This window comes from Macaca nemestrina, chromosome X, assembly GCF_043159975.1.
Source record: "Macaca nemestrina isolate mMacNem1 chromosome X, mMacNem.hap1, whole genome shotgun sequence".
Lineage (NCBI taxonomy): Eukaryota > Metazoa > Chordata > Mammalia > Primates > Cercopithecidae > Macaca > Macaca nemestrina.
The window spans coordinates 31,857,104-31,869,987 of NC_092145.1; the positions used below are offsets into that span (position 1 = coordinate 31,857,104).

A 12,884-nucleotide genomic window follows, 5' to 3' on the forward strand; every position below is an offset into this window, starting at 1 on the left:
GATTTTCTTAGCTGAAGTTAATCCCTTCATGCTCTGAACTCTAGTGGCACTTCTCTAATTTTTGTTTTTGCTTTTTTTTAAGCACTGTTTTTTTCTTCTGGTAAAATGTACATGACATAAAATTTACTGTTTTGGCTGGGCGCGGTGGCTCACGCCTGTAATCCTAACACTTTGGGAGGCCGAGGCGGGTGGTTCACCAGAAGTCAGTAATTCGAGACCAGCCTGGCCAATATGGTGAAAACCCGTCTCTACTAAAAATACAAAAATTAGCCGGGTGTGGTGGTGTGCACCTGTAATCCCAGCTACTTGGTAGGCTGAGGCTGGAGAATCGCTGGAACCCGGGAGGCGGAGGCTGCAGTGCCGAGAGCACACCACTGCACTCCAGCCTGGGTGACAGAGCCAGACTCCGTCTCAAAACAAAGAAATAAATAAAAATACATAGGACGGCCACGGTGGCTCACGCCTGTAATCCCAGCACTTTGGGAGGCCGAGGCGGGCGGATCACGAGGTCAGGAGATGGAGACCATCCTGGCTAACATGGTGAAACCCCGTCTCTACTAAAAATACAGAAAATTAGCTGGGCGTGGTGGCAGGCGCCTGTAGTCCCAGCTACTAGGGAGCCTGAAGGAAGGAAAATGGCGTGAACGTGGGAGGCGGAGCTTGCAGTGAACAGAGATAGCGCCACTGCACTCCAGCCTGGGTGACAGAGCAAGACTCCGTCTCAAAATAAAGAAAGAAAGAAAATTTACCATTTTAACCATTTTTCAGTGGCAATAAGTGTATTCACATGGTTGTGCGACCATCTCCAGAACTTTTTTGTTATACTTGGCACTTAAATTTGTCCCTCTATTATGGAGCAGAGTGCTTTCTGCCATGTAGTATATATGGCACTTGTGTACACACCTTATCTCTCCTATGTTGTAAGCTCATTTATGGCAAGATCTATGTTGAACTCATTTTTGTAATTCCTATTCCTCCAAAACCCTTAGAAGTCATCTTTAATTCCTTTCTCTCATATCCCACATCCAATCCATCAGCAAATCTTGTCATCTCTATCTTCAGAATGAATCCAGAATATCACCAATTCTCGACTCCACCATTATGACCTTAGTGCATCTCTCTCGGACTGTAATAGCCTTCTCACTGGTCTCCCATTTACATCCTTGCTCCTCTCCAGTCATTTCACACAATGGCCAGAGTTATCCTCATGAAACATGTCAGTTCATGGCCATTTCACTGCTCAGATCCCTTAATTGGCTTCCCATTTCCCTCAAAGTAAAAGCCACAGATTTATAATGACCTACCAAGGCTATCATAGCCACCAAAATGACCACCAATGGTCTTCACCTCTTGCTATTTACATCCCGGGGTAGTTCTCTTCTATAATGAACCAGGGCTGACTGTGTCATCAGTAGTATATGGTAGAAATGATAGCATGTGACTTACAAGACTAGGTCATAAAAGGCATTGTGGTATTTGCCTTGCTCCGTTTTTTGATTGGTTGCTGTAGGGGAAGGCAGCTATCATGTCATGAAGATACTCAAACAGCATGTGGAGGCTGGTTTGAGTGAAGTGGTGTTTACAACCAACTGATCACAACTAGTTACAGATTTCTTTCTTCCTTCTCTATTCTCACTGCTTTACTTCACTAGCCTTTTTTTAAAAACAGCAGGTAGGCCGGGCACGGTGGCTCACGCCTGTAATCCCAACACTTTAGGAGGCCGAGGCAGGTGGATCACCTGAGGTCAGGAGTTCAAGACCAGCCTGACCAACATGGAGAAACCCCGTCTCTACTGAAAATACAAAATTAGCCAGGCATGGTGGCGCATGCCTGTAATCCCAGCTACTCGGGAGGCTGAGGCAGGAGAATCACTTGAACCCAGGAGGCGGAGGTTGCGGTGAGCCGAGATCACGCCATTGCACTCTAGCCTGGGCAAAAAGAGCAAAACTCCGTCTCAAAAAAAAAAAAAAACAGCAGGTAGAGACCCACACAAATAGAAACAAAGTCCTTCCCGCTCCTCACCCCTTCCTCCCCCATCAACAACCAGCACCAATTTGCCAACCATGTGACTGAGCTGCCTTGGAAGAAGAATCTTCAGGCACAGCCTTCAGAAACTGCAGCCTCTTGGGACCCAGAGCCAGAACCCCCAAGCCAAACCACTCTTGAATTCCTGTGTATTATTGTCAATAGCCAAATTTTAGGGCAATTTGTTACACAGCAGTGGATACTTAATACAAAGACCCTAAACTCTGTTACTTTTATATCTTCATTTCCTACTATTCTCCTTCTTTCTTTAGTTTTCCTGCCTCAGGGTCTTTGACCTTGCTGTTTACTCTGTCCGGAACACTTTCCTCAGATAGCGTATCCTTCTCCTTCAAGTCTTTCCTTAATTGTTATCTTCTCCAAAAGACCTACAGTGACCACCATATTTAAAATTATAGTTCCACCTCCCAGCACTCCCAATCTTCCTTCCTCTGCTCAACTTTCTCCTTTTTCCACGGCATCTGTCACTTTCTTTTTTTGGTTTTTTTTTTTTTGCTTTTGTTTTTTTGTTTTTGAGACGGAGTTTCGCTTTTGTTGCCCAGGCTGGAGTGCTAATGGCACGATCTCGGCTCACCGCAACCTCCACCTCCTGGGTTCAAGCAATTTTCCTGCCTCAGCCTCCCAAGTAGCTGGGATTACTGGCGTGCACCACCACACCCGGCTAATTTTGTATTTTTAGTAGAGACAGGGTTTCTCCATGTTGGTCAGGCTGGTCTCAAACTCCCGACCTCAGGTGATCCGCCCACCTCGGCCTCCCAAAGAGACGAGCCTGGCCAACATAGTGAAACCCCGTCTCTACTAAAAATAGAAAAAAAATCAGCTGGGCGTGTTGGCTCATGCCTGTAATCTCAGCTACTGAGGAGGCAGAGGCAGGAGAATTGCCCAGGAGGCAGAGGTTGCAGTAAGTCAAGATTGGGCCATTGCACTCCAGCCAGGCGGGCAAAGCGAAACTCTGTCAAAAAAAAAAAAAACAAAAAAACAAAAAAAAAAAGAAAAAAAGAAAGGCCGGGCGCGATGGCTCATGCCTGTAATCCCAGCACTTTGGGAGGCCGAGGCAGGTGGATCACGAGGTCAGGAGATCGGGACCGTCCTGGCTAACACGGTGAAACCCTGTCTCTACTAAAAATACAAAACAATTAGCTGGGCGTGGCAGTGTGCACCTGTAGTCCCAGCTACTCGGGAGGCTGAGGCAGGAGAATGGCGTGAACCCGGGAGGCAGAGCTTGCAGTGAGCCAAGATAGCGCCACTGCGCTCCAGCCTGGGTGACAGAGCAAGACTCCGTCTCAAAAAAAAAAAAAAAAGGCCGGGCACAGTGGCTCACGCCTGTAATCTCAGCACTCAGCACTTTGGGAGGTCAAGGCGGGCGGATCACCTGAGGTCAGGAGTTTGAGACCAGCCTGACCAACATGGTGAAACTCCATTTATACTAAAAACACAAAAATGCGTGGTGGCAGGTGCATGTAATCCCAGCTACTCGGGAGGCTGAGGCAGGAGATCGCTTGAACCCAGGAGGCGAAGGTTACCGTGAGCTGAGATTGCACTATTGCACTCCAGCCTGGGTGACAGAGCAAAACTCCATTTAAAAAAAAGAAAGAACAAAATGCAATTATAAATTAAAGCCCAAATAAATACAATAGATAAAAAGCAAGAGCTCGGGGCCTGGCACAGTGGCTCACACCTATAATCCTAGCACTTTGGGAGGCCAAGGCAGGTGGATCGCCTGAGGTCAGGAGTTCGAGGCCAGCCTGACCGACATAGTGAAACCCTGTCTCTACTAAAAATACAAAAAAATTAGCTGGGCGTGGTGGCAGGCGCCAGCTACTGGAGAGGCTGAGGCAAGAGAATCGCTTGAACCCGGGAGGCGGAGGTTGCAGTGAGCCGAGATCACGCCATTGCACTCCAACCTGGGCAACAAGAGAGAAACTGTGTCTCAAAAAAAAAAAAAAGGCAAGAGCTCTTTGAGTGAAGCGGGATGGGGTGAGCCCTGACTTTCAGGCCTTGTCCTCAGAGCCATCAGCTTTATGAAACGTCTTCTATGAGTAGGGAAATAACAACAATAAAAAAAGAAACTTCTTCTGGGAGAAAGGGGTGCAGACTTGCAGAGAATTACTCTTGCCTCACCAGTAAGCAAGCAGCCTTTGTGATGAGCATTCATGTCAAATAGCATCTATTGGCAGCATCTGCCCCTCAGTCTCCTGATTCGTGATCCAGTATCTTGGTCACTAACCTCTCATTCCCTCTTTGCTGCCAGAAAGACTGCAATTGTAATTTCCTCTCTTTGAGTAGTCATAAAGATGCCTGCCCTTAGCTTGTGCTGGCAAAGCTAGCATCTCTAGCCAGCACCTCCTTTCCTTTCTCTGCTTTTATCTTCCTGGGACCCAGTCATACAGAAAAGACCTGTTGCTTGCTTGGGGCGAGGACAGAAGATTACACTCTCATCTCAAACTAATGGAAAAATGCACCTGAGCTTTCTATTAATATACACTAATCTATTCCTATTGTTATACCCAATCTATTATTGTGCAAAAATCCAACAATCCAACAACAATGTCAAGGTCAGAGTGTTGTCATGTTGTCATGGTGTGTCTTGAGTAGGGAGGAGGTGAAAGCTACTGGAGTTGAGGTCCAAGAGAAAGGCTGGCATGTTGGAGACATCATCATCTAGGATGGTAGTAAGATTTGTGTTTAGAAAGGAAGACTGTGATGTCAAAGACCTAATGTATGTAAGGGAGTATAAATAATAATAGTTATTTACACTCCTCTAAATATAAGTAATAATGGTTAGCATTTACTGAATGTTTGCCATATGTCAGGCAATGTCTTAAGTGCTTTGCAAGCTTTATCTCACTTTATCTCTTTAATCCTCTCAGTAACCCTCTAAGTGTTTTTTTTGTTTGTTTGTTTGTTTGTTTGTTTTTTGAGACAGAGTCTTGTTCTGTTGCACAGGCTGGAGTGCAGTGGCATGATCTCAGCTCACTGCAACCTCTGCCTCCTGGGTTTAAGCGAGTCTCCTGCTTCAGGCTCCTGAGTAGCTGAGATTACAGGCGTGTGCCATGATGCCCGGCTAATTTTTTGTGTTTTTAGTAGAGATGGGGTTTCACCTTTTTGCCTAGGCTGGTCTTAAACTCCTGAGCTTAGGCAATCCACCTGCCTCAGCCTCTCAAAGTGCTAGGATTGTAAGTGTGAGCCACCATGCCCAGCTGCTAAGTGTTCTTTTTATTCTTATTTTGATTCAGAACCTATGATGCCTGGCATATAGTAGATATTCAAGGCAAGTCAGGTCACTCCTCCACCTAAAACCCTGCAGTGGTTTTTCACTTGGTGGAGGCAGGCACAGGGTGCAGTGGGAGCCCAGAGCGGGGACCCAGATCAGAACTGACTCCAACAGGACTTGTGTTGAAAGACAAGGGAGAATAAGCTAGGTGAAGCAGCAGGAGAAAGGCATTCTAAGCGGACTCCTCAGAATGTGCTAATGCATAGAAATGGAATAAAATAGCATGTGCGTGGGGCATGGCTGTTAATGTCTTATGGCTGGAGTGTAGCTGCTAACGTTTACTGAATGTTTATTGTGTTCACGCTGTGTTAATTATGTTACATAGTAACAAAGACTCTCTCCTTGACCATACCTGAGTCTGGGTCCTCTGAGCCCTCTTTCTGGCTAAGCTCCAACCTTGGGTTCTGTCCTTAACCCACTTAATCTAGTTTTAGCAAAAATACTGCTGAGCCAGTTTAGTAAAAAATGCCTGCCCTCAGTGTCTGATCAACCTCAATATCTGATCAAATTCCTCATCCTCTACTCTCCATATCTTTCTTTTTTTAGATTTTTTTTCTCTGTGTGTGGGGGTGTGTGTGTGTGTCTGTGTGTAACAGAGTTTTGCTCTGTTGCCCAGGTTGGAGTGCAATGGCACAATCTCGGCTTACTGTAACCTCTGCCTTCTGGGTTCAAGTGATCCTCCTGTCTCAGCCTCCCGAGTAGCTGGGATTACAAGCGCCTGCCACCGCGCCTGGCTGATTTTTGTATTTTTAGTAGAGACGGGGTTTCACCATGTTGACCAGGGTGGTCTTAAACTGCTGACCTCAAGTGATCTGCCTGCCTCGGCCTCCCAAAGTGTTGGGATTACAGGCATGAGCCACCACACCCGGCCAGATTTTTTTTTTTTTTTTTTTTTGAGAGATGGGGTCTCCCTATGTTGCCCAAGGTGATCTCGACCTCCTGGCTCAAAAGATCTTCCTGACTTGGCCTCTGAAAGTGCTGAGATTACAGGCATGAACCACCATGCTGGCCTACTCTCCATATCTTATCATTCTAGCCTGCCTTCAGCAAGAATCCTGAGTCTACCTAGCAAGATTTCCCCTAGCCTTAAAACAAAGAAAGAAAAATAAGATAAAATAAAGAGATCCTTCACCTGAACAAGGAGAAAACAGAAGAAAAAAATTCCCCTATCCTTGATGTCTCCTCTTAGTAACTTTCCATTCACTGACTCCTATCCTGTTCCTTGGCTATAAATTCTCATTTTTTCTTGTCATATTTGGAGTTGAACCCAGTCTGTCTCCCCTATTGCAAAATCTCATTGCAGTGGTCCCTATACCTGTCACCATAGTCCTGAATAAAGTCTGCCTTGGCCTGACATGGTTGCTTATACCTGTAATCCTGGCACTTTGGGAGGCCAAGGCAAGTGGTTTGCTTGAGTCCAGGAGTTCAAGACTAGCCAGGGCGACATGATGAAACCCCATCTCTACAAAAAATACAAAAATTAGCCAAGGATGGTGGCTCACGCCTGTAGTTCCAGCTCGTTGAGAGGCTGAGATGGGAGGATCACCTGCGCCTGGGAGGTTGAGGCTGCAGTGAGCCAAGATCACGCCAGTGCTCCCCAGCCTGGGCAACAGAGAGAGAGACGCTGTCTTGAAAAAAAAAAAAGAGGGAAAGGGAGAGGGTGAGGGAGAGGGAGAGGGAGAAGAAAGAAGAAGAAGGAGAAGGAGAAGGAGAAGAAGGAGGAGGAGGAGGAGGAGGATGAGGAGGAGGATACAAGAAACTCCTAATTCCTAGACACTCCTGTGATGCACATTTAGTCAGTTTGGGTTATGTTTTGGGAAAATGTATGGCCTCCTCGACTTCTCAAGCTGACTCTGATACAGCCAGGTTTGAGAACCACTTCTGGAGGCAAGAGAACCATCAAAAGAGTTTGAAGTAGGGTAGTGAATTGATCAAAGCTGGGGTTTAGAAAAATCAGCCTGGTAGGGTAATATACAGAATGGATCAGAGGGAAGGGGTGGGGAGATGACTTAAGACACTATTGCAGTAACCCAGGAAATGAGGAAGCTTCCAGCAGAGGTAGTGGCAGTGTTAATGGACTGTAAAGGAATGCTTTTAAGAGTTGTGAAGAGGAGCTATTTGTGGGAGGAAGAGAGAAAGGTGGGGACAAGTGAAACAGCAGACTTCCCATCTAGGCCAGGCCCCTTTAAAGACCCTTCCCATAAGCCTTATCGTATTTGCACTTACACTTCATTGGCTATTCCCTGCTGCAAGGAAAAATGGAAAGTGTATTCTTTTTTTAATTGCTCAATTGTTCTAATTTTTTTTGTTTTTGTTTTTTAAAAATTGATACATAGTTGTCACGCACGTTTGTAAACACCTGTAATCGCAGAACTTTGGGTGTCTGAGGGGGGCGGATTACTAGAATCCAGGAGTTTGAGACCAGCCTAGGCAACGTGGTGAAACCCTGTCTCTACAAAAAAAATACAAAAATTAGTCGAGTGCGATTGTGTGTGCTTGTAATCCCGGCTACTCCGGAGGTCGAAGGATCGCCTGAGCCCTGGAGGTCAAGGCTGCAGTGAGTGGCGATCACACCACTGCACTCCAGCCTGGGTGACAGAGACCATCTCAAAAAAAAAAAAAGGATACATAATAGTTGTACTTATTTATGGGGTGCATGTGATATTTTGATACATGCATACAATGTGTAATGATCAAATAAGGGTATTTAGGGCATCCGTCACCTCAAATATTTATCATTTGTGTTAGGAACATTTCAAATCTTCCCTTTTAACTATTTTGAAATACACAATAAATTATTGTTAACTATAGTTACCCTACTGTGTGTGCTTCAAACTGTTATAAATAGTTTCGGTGCCACAAAAGAAATAGTACTCGAATATAAAATTTTCTTTTTAATTCTCAGCAAGGCAAGGTACTTCTATAGAAGGGTCCGCCCTTACAGATGGAGCAATGATGAGCGCACACCTGGACAAGGGAGGGAAAGGGGTTCTTATCCCTGACACACGTGGCCCCTGCTGCTGTGTCGTTTCCCTATTGGCTAGGGTTAGACAGCACAGGCTAAATCAATTCCAATTGGTTAATTTAAAGAGAGTGACGGGGTGAGTGGTTTGGAGGGAAAAAATAGTTATGCAGGGTGGGGAATGAGTCAGGGCGGAGCAGGTAGCAGGTAATCAGAATGAGTCAGGGTAGGGCAGGTGATTGAAATCAGTCAGGGTGGAGCTGGTCATGGAAAAGGGTTGCTTTATGAGTAAGTTAAGTTTAAAAGAAGAAGGCAAAGAATTGAACATACTGACATATTGATTCTTTGAAAAGAAATTTAGAACTCATACCTAACAAAACACTAGAACTTGTAAACCAAAGAGTATGTGTGACAAGTCTCAATTTAGAAAGTTTATTTAGCCAAGGTTAAGGATGCACCCATGACACAGCCTCAGGAGGTTCTGACAACATGTGCCCAAGGTGGTCGGAGCACAGACTAGTTTTATACATTTTGGGGAGACAAGAGACATCAGTCAATATATGTAAGATGTGCATTGGTTAAATCCAGAAAGGCGGGACAACTTGAAGTGGGGGAGGGAGCTTCCAGGTCATAAGTAGGTAAGAGACAAACAGTTGCATTCTTTTTTTTTTTTTTTTTTTTTTTTTTTAGATGGAGTCTGGCTTTGTCACCAGGTTAGAGTGCAGTGGCGCAATCTTGGCTCACTGCAACCTCCGCCACCCCGGTTCAAGCGATTCTCCTGCCTCAGCCTCCCATGTAGCTGGGATTACAGGCATGTACCACAACGCCCAGCTAATTTTGTGTATTTTAGTAGAGAAGAGGTTTCACAATGTTGGCCAGCACGGTCTCGATCTCCTGACCTCGCGTGATCCGCCCGCCTCGGCCTCCCAAAGTGCTGGGATTACAGACGTAAACCAACGCGCCCAGCCGGTTGCATTCTTTGAGTTTCTCATTAGCCTTTCACTGAATAGGCAATTCACGGAAATACTCACCCCTTAGTCTGCCTTAGTGAAGCAGTAGGGCAAAGGAAGCAATCGGATATGCATTTGTCTCACATGAACAGAATGCTTATTTGGGGAGAATGGAAGGCAGGTTTGCCCTGTGCAGTTCTCAGTTTACTTTTCTCTTTGACTTAGTGAGTTTGGAGTCCCGAGATTTATTTTCCTTTTACAAACTTATTCCTCTTTTTTTGTTTGTTTTTGTTTTTGTTTTTTGAGGCGGAGTCTCACTCTGTCACCCAAGCTGGAGTGCAGTGGCATCATCTCGGCTCATTGCAACCTCCGCCTCCTGAGTTCAAGTGATTCTCCTGCCTCAGCCTCCAGAGTAGCTGGGACCACAGGCGCACGCCACTGCACCTGGCTAATTTTTTATATTTTTAGTAGAGACGTGGTTTTGCCATGTTGGTCAGGCTCGTCTCAAACTCCTGACATCAGGTGATCCGTCTGCCTCCGCCTCCCAAAGTGTTGGGAATACAGACGTGAGCCGCCGCACCCTGCCCAACTTATTCATTCTATCTAACTGTAGGTTTGTACCCACTAACCAACCTCTCTCTTCATCCTTCCCCTGCTCCTACCCTTCCCAGCCTCTGGTAACTATCATTCTCCTCTCCACCTCAATGAGATCAACTTTCGTTTTTCTTTTTCTTTCTTTCTTTCTTTCCTTATTTTTTTTTTTTTTTTTTTTTGAGCCAGACTCACTCTTGGCACCCAGGCTGGAGTGCAGTGGTGCGATCTTGGCTCACTGCAACCTCCACCTCCCGGGTTCAAGCCATTCTCCTGCCTCAGACCCCCAAGTAGCTGCGACTACAGGTGCCTGCCACCACGACCGGCTAATTTTTGTATGTTTAGTAGAGACAGGGCTTCACCATGTTGGCCAGGCTGGTCGAGAACTCCTGACCTCAGGTGATCCCCCTGCCTCGGCCTCCCAAAATGCTGGGATTACAGGTGTGAGCCACAGAGCCTGGCCAAGATAAACTTGTTTAGCTCCCACATATGAGTGAGAACATGCAATATTTATCTTTCTGTGCCTAGCCTATTTCACTTAACATAGTGACCTCCAGTTTTATCTATGTTCCTGCACGTGACAGGATTTCATTCCTTGTTTTTTTTTTTTTTTTGAAATGGAGTCTTGCTCTGTTTCCCAGGCTATAGTGCAGTGGTGCAATCTCAGCTCACTGCAACCTCCGCCTCCTGGGTTCAAGCGATTCTCTTGCCTCTGCCCCCATGAGTGGCTGGGACTACAGGCCCCCACCACCATGCCTGGGTAATTTTTTGTATTTTTCTTTTTTTTTGAGACAGAGTCTCGCTCTGTTGCCCAGGCTGGAGTGCAGTGGCCGGATCTTGGCTCACTGCAAGCTCTGCCTCCCGGGTTTACGCCATTCTCCTGCCTCAGCCTCCTGAGTAGCTGGGACTACAGGCGCCCGCCACCTCGCCCGGCTAGTTTGGGGTTTTTTTTTTTTTTTTTTTTTTTTTGAGACAGAGTCTCGCTGTGTCTCCCAGGTTGGAGTGCAGTGGCGTGATCTCGGCTCACTGCAAGCTCCGCCTCCCGGGTTCACGCCATTCTCCCGCCTCAGCCTCCCAAGTAGCTGAGACTACAGGTGCCCGCCACCACGCCCGGCTAGTTTTTTGTATTTTTAGTAGAGACGGGGTTTCACCATGTTAGCCAGGATAGTCTCGATCTCCTGACCTCGTGATCCACCCGCCTCGGCCTCCCAAAGTGCTGGGATTACAGGCTTGAGCCACCGCGCCCGGCCTTTTTTTTGTATTTTTTAGTAGAGACGGGGTTTCACCGTGTTAGCCAGGATGGTCTTGATCTCCTGACCTCGTGATCCTCCCATCTCAGCCTCCCAAAGTGCTGGCATTACAGGCTTGAGCCACTGAGCCCGGCCCAATTTTTTGTATTTTTAGTAGAGATGGGGTTTTACCATGTTGGCCAAGCTGGTCTCGAACTCCTGACCTCAGGGTGATCCGCCCACCTCGGCCTCCCAAAGTGCTAGAATTTCAGGTGTGAGCCACTGCACCCAGCCAACACTTGATTTCATTCTTGTTTATGGCAAAGTAGTATTCCATTGTGTATATATACCACATTTTCTTGATTCATTTGTCTGTTGATAGACACTTAGGTTGATTCCCTATCTTTAGTGTTGTGAATGGTGCTATAATAAACATGGTGGTGCCTATATCCCTTTGATTTATTGATTTCTTTTCCCTTGGATAAATACCAAATAGTGGGATTGCTGGATCATATGGTAGCTCTATTTTTAGTATTTTTTGAGCAACCTTCATACTGCTTTCCATAATGACTGTATTAATTTACATTCCCATCAACAGTGTATAAGAGTTCAATTTTCTCCATATCCTCACTAGTGTAATCGCCTGACAAGTTCTTCCCACCCACTACACAGACAAAATCAGTCCACTGAGACCATGGCTTTGCAGTAGAGAGTTTAATTGGCATAAGGCCTTGAGGCTGGCCCATGTAGGAAAACTGGGGTTAACACTCAAGTCAGTCTCCTCAAAGTCTCAGATGTTAGCTGGGGTTTTTTGTTTTGTTTGCTTTTGTTTGTTTGTTTTTGAGAGGGAGTCTTGCTCTGTCACCCAGGCTGGACTGCAGTGGCTCGATCTTGGCTCACTGCAACCTCAGCCTGCCGAGTAGCCAGGACTACAGGCGTGAGCCACTGTGCCCAGCCAATGTTAGGGTTTTTATGGACAATTTGGTGGGCAGGAGGCTATCCAATGGGCGCTGCTGGTTGGTTGGGGATGAAATCATAGGGGTGTGAAAAATGGTCCTCATGCACTGAGCCTCTGTGTGGGGCTACAGGACCTATTGAGTCATGAGCCACAAGTCTGGGTGGGGTCAGTCTGATAAATATCTCAAAACACCAATTTTAGGTTTTACAGTAGTGATGTTATTTATAGGAGCAATTGAGAAAGTCATGAATCTTGTGACCTCTGACCACATGACTCCTGAGCAATAAGGGATTATAGAAACTGTGCCTACAATTTAGTAGAGTTCAGGCCCCTCCCATAATCCTATTCTTGTGACCTTTCATTAGTCTCACAAAGGCAGTTTTTTTTTTGTTTGTGTTCTTTTTGAGACAGAGTCTTGCTCTGTTGCCCAGGCTGGAGTGCAGTGGTGCGATCTCGGCTCACTGCAAGCTCCGCCTCCTGGATTCATGCCATTCTCCTGCCTCAGCCTCCCAAGTAGCTGGGACTACAGGCGCCCACCACCACGCCTGGCTAATTTTTTTTTTTTTTTTTTTTTTTTGTATTTTTAGTAGAGATAGGTTTCACCGTGTTAGCCAAGGTGGTCTCAATGTCCTGACCTTGTGATCCACCCGCCTCAGCCTCCCAAAGTGCTGAGCCACCGCACTCGGCCAGGCAGTTTTTGATTTATGAGCAAGGAGGGCATTAGTTTTAGGGAAGGCCTATTATCATCTTTGCTTTCAAGTTAAACTGTAAACTAAATTCCTACCAAAGTTAGCTTGGCCTATGCCCAGAAATGACCAAGGATGGCTTGGATGTCAGAAGCAAAACGGTGTCAACTATGTCATATTTCTCTGTCGT

General features: G+C 46.1%; 1 long non-coding RNA gene across 1 annotated transcript in view; it reads left to right on the forward strand.

Moving 5' to 3' along the window:
* LOC105468435 (uncharacterized) overlaps window positions 1-12,884 on the forward strand; it is a 96,892-nt gene that overhangs the window by 830 nt on the left and 83,178 nt on the right. The gene's annotated exons all lie outside the window — the stretch shown is intronic.